Source organism: Phalacrocorax aristotelis, chromosome 1 (genome assembly GCF_949628215.1).
Source record: "Phalacrocorax aristotelis chromosome 1, bGulAri2.1, whole genome shotgun sequence".
In the NCBI taxonomy this organism is placed as follows: Eukaryota; Metazoa; Chordata; class Aves; order Suliformes; family Phalacrocoracidae; genus Phalacrocorax; species Phalacrocorax aristotelis.
The window spans coordinates 166,480,074-166,493,169 of record NC_134276.1 but is presented as its reverse complement, the minus strand read 5'-3'; the positions used below and the strand labels follow the sequence as shown (position 1 = coordinate 166,493,169).

At 44.3% G+C, this 13,096-nt stretch overlaps 1 protein-coding gene across 9 annotated transcripts in view; it reads right to left on the bottom strand.

The window, feature by feature from the left end:
• Window positions 1-13,096, bottom strand: part of ANKS1B (ankyrin repeat and sterile alpha motif domain containing 1B) — a 450,718-nt gene that overhangs the window by 80,916 nt on the left and 356,706 nt on the right. The window contains exon 1 of one of the 9 annotated variants that reach the window (XM_075080283.1): window positions 10,255-10,279. The exons of the other annotated variants lie outside the window; for them this stretch is intronic. The gene's annotated coding sequence lies outside the window, so the exon portion shown is untranslated. Of the gene's footprint in view, window positions 1-10,254; window positions 10,280-13,096 lie in introns of those variants that run through there. 9 annotated transcript variants of the gene reach the window in all.

Genomic DNA, 13,096 nt, shown 5'->3' with positions numbered 1-13,096 from the left:
TATCAAAATTTTTCATTTATGATTAACTACCTCAACTTTTATCCCTTTTGAGATTACAGAAAACCATGACTGACATTCTTCTTTTTTGAGGAACTGCCGTGTAGAAAAGGGAGACAGCAATTGCTATAGTGTCAATGTAATTTCTGAATGCATCACACAATCTTCAGTAACATGCCAAAAATATAAACAAAAACACTCCATGTGTCACAGTCTACAAAAGGTATCAGGTTTTATAGCATAATAACGCATGACAGCTCTCTTAATACTTCTGATAATTCAGTAGTTATGTAAATGCCTTCAAACTTGATCACACACACACCCCCACCCCCACTAAAGTTTGAACCAAACTCAGACTGCTTTACACGTGAACGCAGCAACATGAAAACCTTTAGACTGAACTCAGTTATGTCAGTTTTCATACTGCTGGACTAGACCCTCTGCTCACCTCAAAATGTGTGACAAAGAGTGACTTGAAGTTATACTTAAAATCCCCTAATCCTCAGTTTGAACCTGTAGGATGTGAGATACCTCAAGGCTGAGCTAAGCTTCAATCACCCGCTCCCTCCCAACAGGCAGGGAGATCCAGACCATTGTCTCGTCTTCTTCAGTGGAGCCCTGTGCTGAAGTGGGAGAGCAGGAACAGGAGGAACAACGGGAAGCTGGATGGTGAGATCCACCTTGGAGACCATCAGTCACGGGGATTCTCCACGCGCACTCCAGTGAGGCAGCCCCACCTCTCCTTTGCCCAGGGAGAAGCATAAAGGCACCAGGGCAAAAGGTTAGGATTTGGTTTTTGAAAATGGTTGATGTGAATAATGAAGTAAAAGATGCATAATATAAAAGTATAAACTTCAGAGTAAAGAACCAGGGGAGAGGTGAGTGGCAGAAAAATATAAGATAAACCAAAAGTGCTAAATTCCACTTAATTTACATGTTTGAATCGACTGTTTTCTTGCTATTACCACCTTTTTAGGAGCACCTGACTTGTAAGGATTTCCTACATTCCTAATAAATTTAAGTAATAATTCAGGGATGTTACTAGCTTTTAACCGTTCCCCTCACCCTCTTAGTTACGCCATCACTGTATCAGGATCAACATAACCGGGTTTTAACCAGAACAGGTCGTGGTGGCTGAAATAAGATATTCTAAAAATAAGATTTATAAAAATGTAACACATCAGCCCCTAGCAATAGCAACAATACCAGATATAGCTTCTGCGTAATACATGAACACAGGATTACTTCCATGAATCAACAGTTTTGCATTAAAGTATAAAATCATCATCACATACAGATAACTAAAAGTGAAGATTGGTTAGAAAAGAAGAAATTTTATTTTACACGAGCATTTGTACCTCCAGTGGTATAATGAGATTATGAAGGTCAAAAAACAATCCTATTACTTAACTCAAAATAGGGTGCATGTCAATGTAGAAACAACACGGGAAGACGACTGCTGTTTTGTATATATTCCCTACTTGTAATTCAGATTGTTTCTTTTACAGTACTTCTGTTCTAAACTGCTTTTGCAAAAGAAATTTTCTTAGGCAAAGTTTAAGTTCTTATACCGCAAGGCAAGAAAGACATTTTAAAAATTAAATTCCATGCTATGGTCTGCAGATAAAAAGGGATTCTTCTCTTGCAGAAGTCTCAGCATAGATTATCAACCCCAGACACCAAAGAGCAGCAAGCTGGGGAATCACTTCCCAGTCTGACCAAGCTACTGTCCTCAGCTGGCATGGTCTGACTGCTACAGGGCATTACCAAGTCATCAGGTACCACGCATGTGCTGCACCACACCAAAAGGCAGCAGAAATTGTAGCTTTTCTCTACTTGTGAAAGTAATTAGGAAACTGTTCACAAATAAAGAAGCTTCTCAACTTTCTGTTGACTGGAGTGGTCTTCAGTATGCATAATAACAAAGAAAATATAATCTCAATGCACTCAACTATTTAAACAGGAAAGATTGCTATTTTGGGGGATATGACTTGCTCTTTAGCTTATGTTTTGCATTTGCTTTGCATTTATTTTTAATGAACGTTACCGATACTCTTATTACAGAAGTATAGTCCTGCAGTACTATCCTTAAATATCAACAAAACTTTTGACCTAGTGACCAAGGAAGGTCACTTGCTTGTATAAATATAGAAGAACATGGCATATTACATGAAATATACTTCAAAGGGAAACTTAACACTCTACAGCCAAGCTTTCCAAATCAGAACTGCCTAACATTAGATTCCTATTTCCACAACTGGGCATTTACAGAGAATATCAACTATACTAACGCACCTTTTCCTTTGAAAACCACATATTGAATATAAATTTTAGAGACCAGCTTTTAGGCCACAAAGATGCAAAAATATTGGTCTTGAGCTTTCCTGTTCAACATTTTATTTTCTCTGAAGTTTTAGCCATTATTTGGTCAATGCGAATGAATCAAGAAGTAAATAAAACCACATTGAAAGACTCCATGGGGCTTCTATACGTGTTAGGGCTCTCATCTAGTGATAGCAATAGGGGGATGCTTACTACCTTCTGAAAGGTATGTAAGGAGCTGCCCAAATACTGCTGCACTGCAGTTATAACTGAACTTACTTCTATTGTTTGTCCTTCTTCCTAGTATCCAGGAACATTACTCCTGACCAAGTCCTTGGGACATGATCTTCAGCCTGTGCAGTCAATAAAATAAATGGTGCTATGACAATTTACACCAGCTGAGAACCTTGTTCAAAATCTGAGTGCAACCCCTCAGGGTACGTGATGCTTTCCTCTCCTGCCCTACGCTTCCTTGTGCGTATCATCACTGCTTGGCCCCAGGCAGCTCTGTAAAGAACAAAAATGGTGACAGCAAGCCTTGGAGAGGAGCAGGGATGGGCACAGCCAAGCGCTAGAGGTGGAAGGGGCGTATTTCATCCACATCAACCCCAAATATTATCTTGCGCTGGATGGTGGACGCTTATGAAGTTAACATGATGCAGACAGCACTAAATAAATACTCGTTATTACTGTACTGCATACATCCACAAAGTATTTAAAGGACAAGTATGGAGCTGTTGGTGGTGTGTGGAGGTGGTTGGGTGCAGACAGTGGTTTGGAAACACTAGAGTCACGGCACCACATGATAACCCCAAAATCAGTATTCTGTGGTAAAGCAAAGGGCCTGTTAATCTCTCAAACGAGTCATAAAAATACAAACAACAAAGATTAGAATCAATAGAATCCAACTAGAAAATGATAGTCATAATATTGAGTACTCTTCCCATGCTTCTGTGCTTAAAGAAATGCAACTTTGCAGTATTCAGACCATATAAAAGATTTATGGCCATTTTGCACAAGTACTTAAAACTGACACGGACAGTCAATTAAATTAATAGGTAGTTGGGAAAAACCTAGGAAAGGTTAGTGCAACAGATTTTCAAACTTGTCAGCACCTGTTCAGCTTAGTATTTTAACTGTGAGTTTTTAGATGAAGAATGAAGTTTCAAAGTCTTTGTATAACGTGCCTTCTGCAGAGCCAACCTTTGCTTCTGAGGTACCTGAGCTGGGCCTAACATGGATTAGGATCGAGAAGTCCTTACAAAGGCCTGTGAAAATCCTTGAATTCTTTCTTGCTAATGCTAAGAGCAGGAATACCACCACATTCAGATTTTAAAGAATAATAATAACTTGCATTCAGTTTTGTAATGGCTTCAGTTAAAATACAAATGAGTCATACAATACTTCCCTTTGGTTTTGCTAAAGTATTTTTCTGTGTGACAATTCACTCCAATATCCACTTACCTCTCTGGTGGTTTATAAATATTAGTACAGAATGTTAAAGTTCTATGTATTTTTATCATATAGCAACAATGTAGGTGTTTCACAAACCAATTGGGTACTTATTAATAATGAGCTTTCTAGGTGACTGCAATATTAACAAAGTAACACTTTTCCTAGATTTTAGAACTACCTCTGAAAACATACCTGGAAAATAAAAGCATTAACAAAGCATGACAATGGTATAATAGCTCTTTGAGTACGGGATCCTGAAGGAGATAATTAGACAGTTTTCAGTTATCTTAAATTTTAAATATTTTAACTATTTGCAAACTTTTACCCAGCATATTTATTTATGCAATAAGTGTCATTATCTAAGACTTTAAAAAAAGTAAGAAGTTGCTAGATTACTTCTACAAGCACTTTTTATGAATCTATTTAAAATGATGAGATCTTTAATATCAATTTCAACGGGGCAAGATGAAGCCTAAAAACAGTCAGATGGTCATGCACTACAGCAGTAAAACTTTTATAATTATTCCTATTATACATGTATACACACGCATTCTAGTATTATATAATAAATCTTGATGAACACTGGAACTGACTTTGCATTTTCCTATATTAGGAGTAATTATATCCAACCATTTTTGTGACTTACCAATTTACCAGTGGCGTTTACCGTCATTCACAATACTTAGAAATAAAAAGATACTATGTGTAATAGTGCTCTTCACTGAACAGACACACAAAGAGGAGAGAAATTATCTTCAGTATGCCCTCGGTAAGGAAGACATGTATTCTCACTGGCATCTTTGCAAAAGCTTTACTTCAAAGTGTACGGAACCAGCCAGGACGGCATACACGCAAATACCGAGAAGCGTTGAAGGTCTGACTCCACACTGCAGTCTGGAGGACCAGTCAACCAAATGAAGAGTTTAGATGATCATCCACGGTGAGACAAGCAAAACAAGTGTTCATCACCTTCATGTTTCACCACGTTTAAATGTACTGAAAAACTAAATGTTTATTCCCCACAGTAGAGAAGGACTTTCTGGAAAAAAGTACTTCAGAAATTAAACAATGGGCTAAAATCTGCTGTCAAACAGGCAAAATTCCTGCTGACTTCATTTGCTCTTACTGCAGCTCCGATTAAATGTACCCTTTTTACAGCATCAGAACTTAAAATATTCCAAGCAACAGAAAAACCTCTTCGGATGTTTGCTGACTGCAGGAACCAGGGACAGAATGAAGAGCAAACCAATTACATTTAACAAACCTCACACAAATCACCTTGGACTTTCTACATCAAAAAGCTGGAAAAACAGCAACAGAGGGATATGTCTTTCCTTAACATGTCCCAGTTTCACATTTCAAGAAAGAGGAAACTCCAAAGGCAAAGGCCTGGGAGAAAGAACTTCCATCTCAAGTTTCCTAAGGCCTTTTGTCCCCACCAGACACTTATTTCTGGCACTTCTAACAAGCATATAGTGTGTGTGGTACATTTAGAAGAAACAGGATAGTTACAATTACTTAGTTCCGGACCAGCTGGAATTTCTAATTGGTTTTCCCGAAGGAAAACTGCCCTTCTTTTTGGTAGTTTAGTGAGGGATCATGGAATTCTTGGAAACAAGTCGAGATATTCATATCTACATGGGAAAAAAAGTACAAATCTTAACTATCCACAGAGCACATATGTCCCAGTGTTGAAGACCACCTTATAATGTTTAGCAAGTGCCTCCAAGTGATAGAACAGCCAGAGACTTTAGAAGATCCTCAGATATGCTGTCCTGGCTCATCACCTCTTCTCCTGATCAAGCTGTGTTTCAGCCATTTGACTTGAACCCACTCTCAGTCCTCAGTGCACAGATAAATTGGGATTTGAGTTCTAACAAAAAAGAGACAAATGCTGGGTATCATCATTACACTGATAACACAGCAGCCTACACGTATGCTCTTGTGATTTCTCTAGAGGTATCACAAAGATACTATCCAACCCCACAGGAATGGGCCAAGCAAAGACTATGTAAACATCATCTGTCTTTAAGAAAGGCATTGCAAAAACTATCCATGACGCTCCTCAGTCAACTGAGTTAGAAATATCCCACTAGTAGAAGGCTGAAGGCAGAAAGTAAGGAATGGAGGAAGACTAGAGATGGTCCTGGATTTTCTCCTTTGTGCTTGAATATTTCCGTAACAATAAGAACCTGTCCCACTCTGTGGTCCAAGGACAGAGCGAGTCACCAGGCGGTTTGCCAGCACTTCTCAGCCCAAAATCACTGTTCTTTACCAAGGAAGAAAGGCTCTCTCTCTGATGATCTTCCTTTGGTTAATGTTTGTTCAACGCCAGTATCATCACTCCCTTATGCTGGACATAATGGTTGCTATCTGCAGCTAACATGAAGTTGGGACGAATGCCATTTGCAATGTTGCAGGATACTTCAGAGAAATTCATCAGGGGGTGACAATGTCAACGAGTTCCTTTTCTTTCTTTAACACTATGCTCACGCTTGTGAAAGTGAATCCAGCCCAAATTTGAGGTGTTGTTTTTTTTAAATAAGGAATCTTGGGAGAGAGGAAGAAATGTTTCCCAGTTGACTGAAGGACAGTTCAAAAAACTCTATTGCTCCAGAGCACGTAAACAGAAAGGCAGTAAAAAAAAAACCCATAATCAGATATCTCCTCTTCTTCTCCCAGACCACCCAGCAGTATATAACTCCACATCAAAAGCAATATGACCACTGAAATTCTCCCAGCAACGCCCCACTATCTTTGCACGTAATCCATAAACCAAGACTATCTCTGAGAGCAATTCAAACAAGGAAGCAGACTGACAGCGTATAGAGCTAAACTGTTGAGAATAAGGTATGTGAAGACCTGCATCTTTGAATCTCAGTGCTCGAAATACTCAATATAACACGCTCAAACATTCTACCGAAATTACCACATTTCAAAGCTTTTCCCCTCAAAGGCAAAAAATACAGAAAGACTATGGATAGAGACAGCAAACTATGACAACGAAATGCTTTCCCTAGCTTGATTACCTTGTCAAAGCCAGGTTTATCTAAAGCATAACCCTTTGACACTTGGAAACAAGACTACTGTCTTGTAGACAAGCTGGCATAGCTGGCACATGGACTAAAAGATCAAGTACAAGCAGCCCTCTGTTATTGCCTACACAAAGGGAAAAATTACATTGGACTGTGAAGAGTGCCAGGCTGGTACAGTTTTCTGAAGGTGTTTTCTCCAGAATTTGACTGTGATTTCTTAAAAATAAGCTTGTAGCTCATATAACTGTGACGACAACATTGCAAATGTGAACTGGTATAAACCAACACGTTCCCAAATGTGAAAACAATCCCAAGTCATATCTCTCAGAGTAAAAACTGTCCAGATCATCACAGTGATGGTTGATTTGGAAGACTAATATAAATTGTCAACATTTAGTAAGCAAAGCATTGTGATAATAGGATCATCAGGAAAAAAGTCCAGTCTTATAAATGTAACGTAGTCATGATTGGTATTCGGCAAATGTGTAAGACTGGACCCAGAATGATACCATTCACTCTCATCTCTGCTTTAGCTTCCAGTCTGCATGCAGAGCAGCTCTCTCAGGACCAAGAGCCAAGAGAACGTAAGTCCAAGGCTTGGCAGTTTCTCAGTCTGCTCAAAGCAAGGTGGAAGTTTACTATTTCTGAGGAATATTATTCCTTATGCTTATCACTAACGTTTAACAAATACATACAAAGATCCTTACCAAAACGCCAGTTGTTCAACGTTAAAACAAAGCAAAATCTGCATCCTCCTCATTGCCGGAAATAAATTAAATCAAGCATTTCCAGCATGGAATTCTGATTCCTCCAATATTAAAATGCCTTGCTTTTGGAATGTAAGCCAAATCACGACTGACCTGGGTCATAGCTCCTTCCTCAAGTTCCTCAGTAGCAAAACTCTTACCTAGAGCCGATCTGCTGCAGTCTTAGTTCAGTGCAGCCTTCTTTCATAGCAGCTTCATTAACAGCTCTGTTCCTAATTTTCACATTTTCTGCCCTCCTGTTTTAACTCCATGTGCACACTTCTAGTTAGAGGTGTAATTCCCCCCTGCCCCAGCCCCAGCTCCCCAAAGAAAAATGCTAAGAGAAAAAGCATCAAGCCCTCAGCTTTTCGTATTCATTTGGGGGTACTGTATTTAAATGCCTTCTAAACAGAATGAATATGTCTATTTTATTTTGCCTCTCACTGGATAAATTTATCTTTTCCTGACTATCACATCTCTTTTCTCTGGGAAAAAAATATAAAGGAGTTCACCAATATTACAGAAAGCAGCGCTTACTCTGAATACATCAGCGAGTTCTTGCAATTCTCATCTGTCCACCATTTGCACAGATCCTTGAAATGGAACTTCTCAGGTGCGTAGGGTTAGGAGGGTCTGCGAGCGACCGCACTACCACAGCTTGTATGAGTTATATATGCATACCAAAAAGAACAGACCTCTTAGCAAGAAAGCGTCACCAAACTAAAATTCATCAGCTAAAATCACTTACTCTCCATTCTTTTCAGAGTATCACTGAAATTTTTAGGATGCCATCAGAATGGAGTTTTAACCCATTATGATCATTACACACCGTAGGGTCAAGGTTTCGTACCTGGCAAACAAGTATCAACTTTACATGAATGCTTACAATTTGTATTCATAATTATTCAGGGAAAAACGTCCCCATTATCACGCGACAACCTTCCACTGAAGTTTTTTTTATAGCAGATTATTATATTTTCTATTTTGGCATAAACAGAAGATAACACAAATTGGTTCTTAATGAATATTCAAAACAGGAGTTACTATCTGTCATGTCAGGGGTCTACTGTAACACTAGTTTGCACCTCATTAACGGAATAAGTTAAAATGTTCTTTAAGGAATCATTACAATACCTTATGCCAGTAATCCCGCCACAACAGACACCGTAGCTTTCCTCATTAACGCCGCTGCTGTTGAGAACGGTATGGAGCACACCTTGAATTCGTGCATGCGGGCATACATTGCCACCGATTGCCGAGCAGAAGGAATTTTGCAAGGCACATGGCAGCATGCATCAGTCCACATGCTAAAAATCCTCAGGAAAAGCGCTACTGCACGTGTGCAGCAAACTGAGTTCCAAATGAAATTCTCCGGTATCATTTTTTTCTCTCTCCCAATACCAACACTGCCTTCTCGCCGTAAGGTAAAACAGCTGTTCGTTAGGATGGATTTTTCAAACCCGAGCCTGTCCTGAGATACCGAAGCATGAACCATCATTCCGATCTCTACACTCTTCTGCTTTTCATCCCTTCCCCCCCCGCCTTTTAAACAACCGTAGCACTCCGCTCAAGTACCGTTCTTTAAATAACCGAAAGGACAAACAGCGGTGCCTTGAAGCCGAGACCTCGCTCGGCAAGTTTTAGACCAGGGCACATCACGGCCAAGTTCAGCGACCTCCGGAAGCTGAGGTTTGCGACGCGCATACCGGCACAGCCCCCCCGAAAGCACAGCGGCAGGCTCCCCGCGCCGCGCCCCGCTCTCCCGGGCGCAGCACGCCCGGTGGGTGCCCACCTTCTCCCCCATCCCCGGGCTCCATCATCGCTCGGACGCGCAGGGAGGGAGCACACCGGGGCAGGCGGGGCTGCCCGGGGCGCCTTCCTCCCGCTACCACACCGGCCCGGTGAAAACTCACCAGAGGAGAGCACCGGCTCCGTCAGGCGGCTGAAACTCCGGTCGCCCCGCTGCCGCCGCCGCCTCCCCGCCGCCCCCCGCCCGCCCCGGGAGCGCGGCGCCCCGCAGCGCCGCCGGGCGGGAGCCGCCGCCGCCGCCCGCCCCAGCGCCGGCGGAGGGGGCACCGGCGAGGCAACGGCCGACATAATCCTGCGAAACCGGCAGCGGCGGGCGCCGCCGGCTCCTTCCCTCTCTCCCGCCCGTCCCCCGGGGTCCGCTAGCCGGCGCATCCCCTCTCCGGGAGGGGGGGGCCCGCGCCAGGTCCCCGTCCCCCGCCCCCCGCTCCCCGCTCCGGGCTGTACGGCGGGGCGGGGGCGGCGCCCGGTGGCCCCGTGCCCGGCCCCCCGCGCGAGCCCGGGACTCGCCCAGCCCTGCCCTCCCCTCCCCTCCCCTCCCCTCCCCTGCCCCCCGGTCTCACCTAGGAGCGGTGGCGGCGCCGGGCTGAGCTGCCGAGCCCGGCGGGGGCGGGGAGGGGGGGACCCGACGTCTGCTCCGCAGCCGCTACCCCTCCGCGCTGAGCATCTTCCCCGCGCCCCGCGGTGAGTCAGGCAGGGCGAGCGCCGCGGAGCCGCGCACACCGGAGCCCCCGCCGCCCTCCCCGTCCAGCCGCCGCCGCCGCGCGCGCCCCCGCTCCCCCCCCCCCCCGCCTTCCGCGGGGGCGCGCGCGCTTGCTCCGGGCCGCGCTGCCCGGGGGGGGGCGGGGCGCGGGGAAGCGCGGAGCGGGGCGGGGGCGCGCGCGCGCGCTCACCGCGGCTCGGTGCGGTGCCGGTGCCGGTGCCGGCGCCGCGCGGGCTGCGGCGGGCGGGAGCTACCGCGGCGCCTCCCCTCTGCCCCCGCCGTTACTATGGCTATGGGCCCTGCCTCTCCTCCGCGCCCACCCGCGCAGGCGGGCCGGCGGCGCGGCGGGGCGCTCCCGGGGGGCGCCGCTGCCCCGGGGCTGGCGGGGGCCGGGGGAGCCGGCAGCGGAGCGCTGTCCCCGCCGCCGGCTGGCAGCACCTTCCCCTGCTCCCTCGGCAAAACCGCTTTTTTTGTCGTTTTCTTTTTTTTTTAAACACCGGCGCCTAAATAAGTCTTAGCAGAGCTCGAGTTCCTGCGTTAATACGAGCAAATAAGCATCCCACGGGATTGTTTACTTCGGTAACTGCATCCCATTAAGCAGCACCCGCGCTGTCTAATAAGGGAAATAAAATACAAAAGATAACGCCCCTGTAATTTAACTTTACAAAATGTCAGAGGACAGAGTTGCACTTTCAGTCCCCCATGGCGGCTCTTATCTCTTACTCCGCTTCCCCGAGGAAGTTATACGCCTGATGGCTGAGCACATTATCTGACAAGCTCAGCCAGCGGACGCTGGAAGAAACATTTTACCAAGTCAAAAAATTTTACTCTCTTACGGCAGGTAAAGTGATGGGGAGTGTACGGTTTCTAACGCAGGCTGCATTTCTCCGGCCCGCTCCCTGCAGTCCCATCCAAGACGCCAGCCGGTGAGGTGCCCCAGGCCCTCATTTTTGCCTTGGGAACCAGCAAGTTTCAAGGAGAACCGGCTTTTCTGTCTTCTGTGGAATAAAAGGCTTAATAAAAATGTGAGAGAAAAAATTAAGAGTGTCACGCTCCGGGCACGGTTTTACACGGCCAAATTCGCAGCGCTGTAATTCATAGTGATTTTCAGCCTCTGCAAGATGTAGAAGCTGCAGACCCTGTATACCAGCAAGGCATACTTTCCAAGCACGTGTGCAAGTCCATAGCCTAAATTTCTCAGAGACCTCACATTGACTAAATGTAGAAACGTAATTCACTAGCCCTTTTGTTTGGCATGTCCTACTGCATGTGCTTATATAGAACTTCAAGCATAGATGGCTTTGCACACCAAAATAAATCCTATTTGAGGATCTTTTGAGTGTATGTCCCTTGGAGCTCTAATTAGGTCTTAAACTACTGCTAAGCTGCCTTTTTTCAAAAGCAAATCTTTCAAGAACTAACCGATCATATTAATAAATGGTTCACTTCATTATCAACATGGCTGGTAACACCCTTTCGCTACAAAAGGCACCGCTGGGGTGTGCACGTAGCCACCGAGCTCATCGACGTGTCGCAGGTCAGCTGGATTTGACTCAACCTCAACCCCAATATAGTGCTGACTTCGAACGCTCTGGCGCACGTGTGAGTAAAGGCAGCAGAGTAAGTTTTTCTGTGAATCACTAAGAGCAACTGTTGATTATTTAAGAGTTGAAGTAATTACGCAAGCTCCCAGAGATAGCGTTTTCTATATCATAACTGATTTTAGTTAATTAGTCCTGCCAAATTGATGTCGGGGAACCCTAAGCATTAATTCAAAAGCACATCTTAGGATGAGGTTTGGAAAGTTATTTTGATTTGAACTGAATATACTCTGCTTCTTCCCACAGCTCCAGTTTTTCAAGAAAATCTTATAGATGCAGTCTGGTGTTTATATAGATTTGATGTAGTCCATACGGAGAAGGACTGAACAGAGTATAAAAGTTTAGCTTCACTCTGAATCAGGAGAAAACATAAACATTTTGCAATGTTTCCTGAAAAGAATCCTGAAGATTTAGACTGTTAATATGAAAATGACCATTTCAAAACATTTTTTTTCATCTTTTCAAAACATGTTAATGCACTATAAAACATTTCGCCTAAATTGTCAGTGTCACTTTTGTTCTGACATGAACAGTTCTTCAAAGCAGGCGGTTTGGCAGTATTGCCTTAAAACGTTTAATGTTGGTTATGGATTTGTCTAAACTTTTCCAGTACCTTGGATCTCCACGTCTCTATCCCTTCAGCTAAGAAGACTTTCTGCACGGTTCCAACTCACTTTGTTGCGGATTTTGTGATCTGCATTTGTAAATTGAAATCAGATCTTTAGCAGAGGTGGGATGTGATCCATTAACAGCTTTCTGAGTTAGGAACAATACTTTAATGGAACTGCTAAGCCAGAGGAGGAACAAGTTAAGGGTGTCAGCATGAGCCCTGTGTGTTGATGCCCAGCTGGTTTCTATACCTGCCATAAACCTCATTACTTGCATCGATTGTAACACATTGCGGACTATAGCAGCTCTGCGTGAAGGAAGCAAGTGTGTAACAACTAGCAAGTCCTAGGAAAGGATGAAGGTTTCTAGCAAGATGGTGAAAGAAAGGGCTTTTTTAGAAATTCAGGCGCTCGCTGAGGAGGCAAACATGAACCCAGATTGTTGTACTATTTTGACAGGGAAGATCTGCATGATTTCAGCACGAGGTACATCTCCCATTCAGTCATTCTCACCTTCATCTTTCCTGGATGCCTTTCCAGCCGGCAGCTCTTTCTCTAACGTCTGACTGCCTGTAGCTGAGTAGGTGTCATGGCTGTGTCAGTGGTGAGTGAGACATATCTGCACCCGCATGCTGTCACCAGCCGAGACAGTGGTACCTGATGCTCTCAACCTGCTCTTGTTTTGGAATTGAAGAGAAGGTTGGCTACCCTGCATCCTGACAGGACCAGATAAGTAAAGATAAAAATAAATGAAGTGCCGGACCATTCACCTCTGTCACAGCAGGAATGTACATTAGGATATTTCACAGTCTGTTCTGTCAAA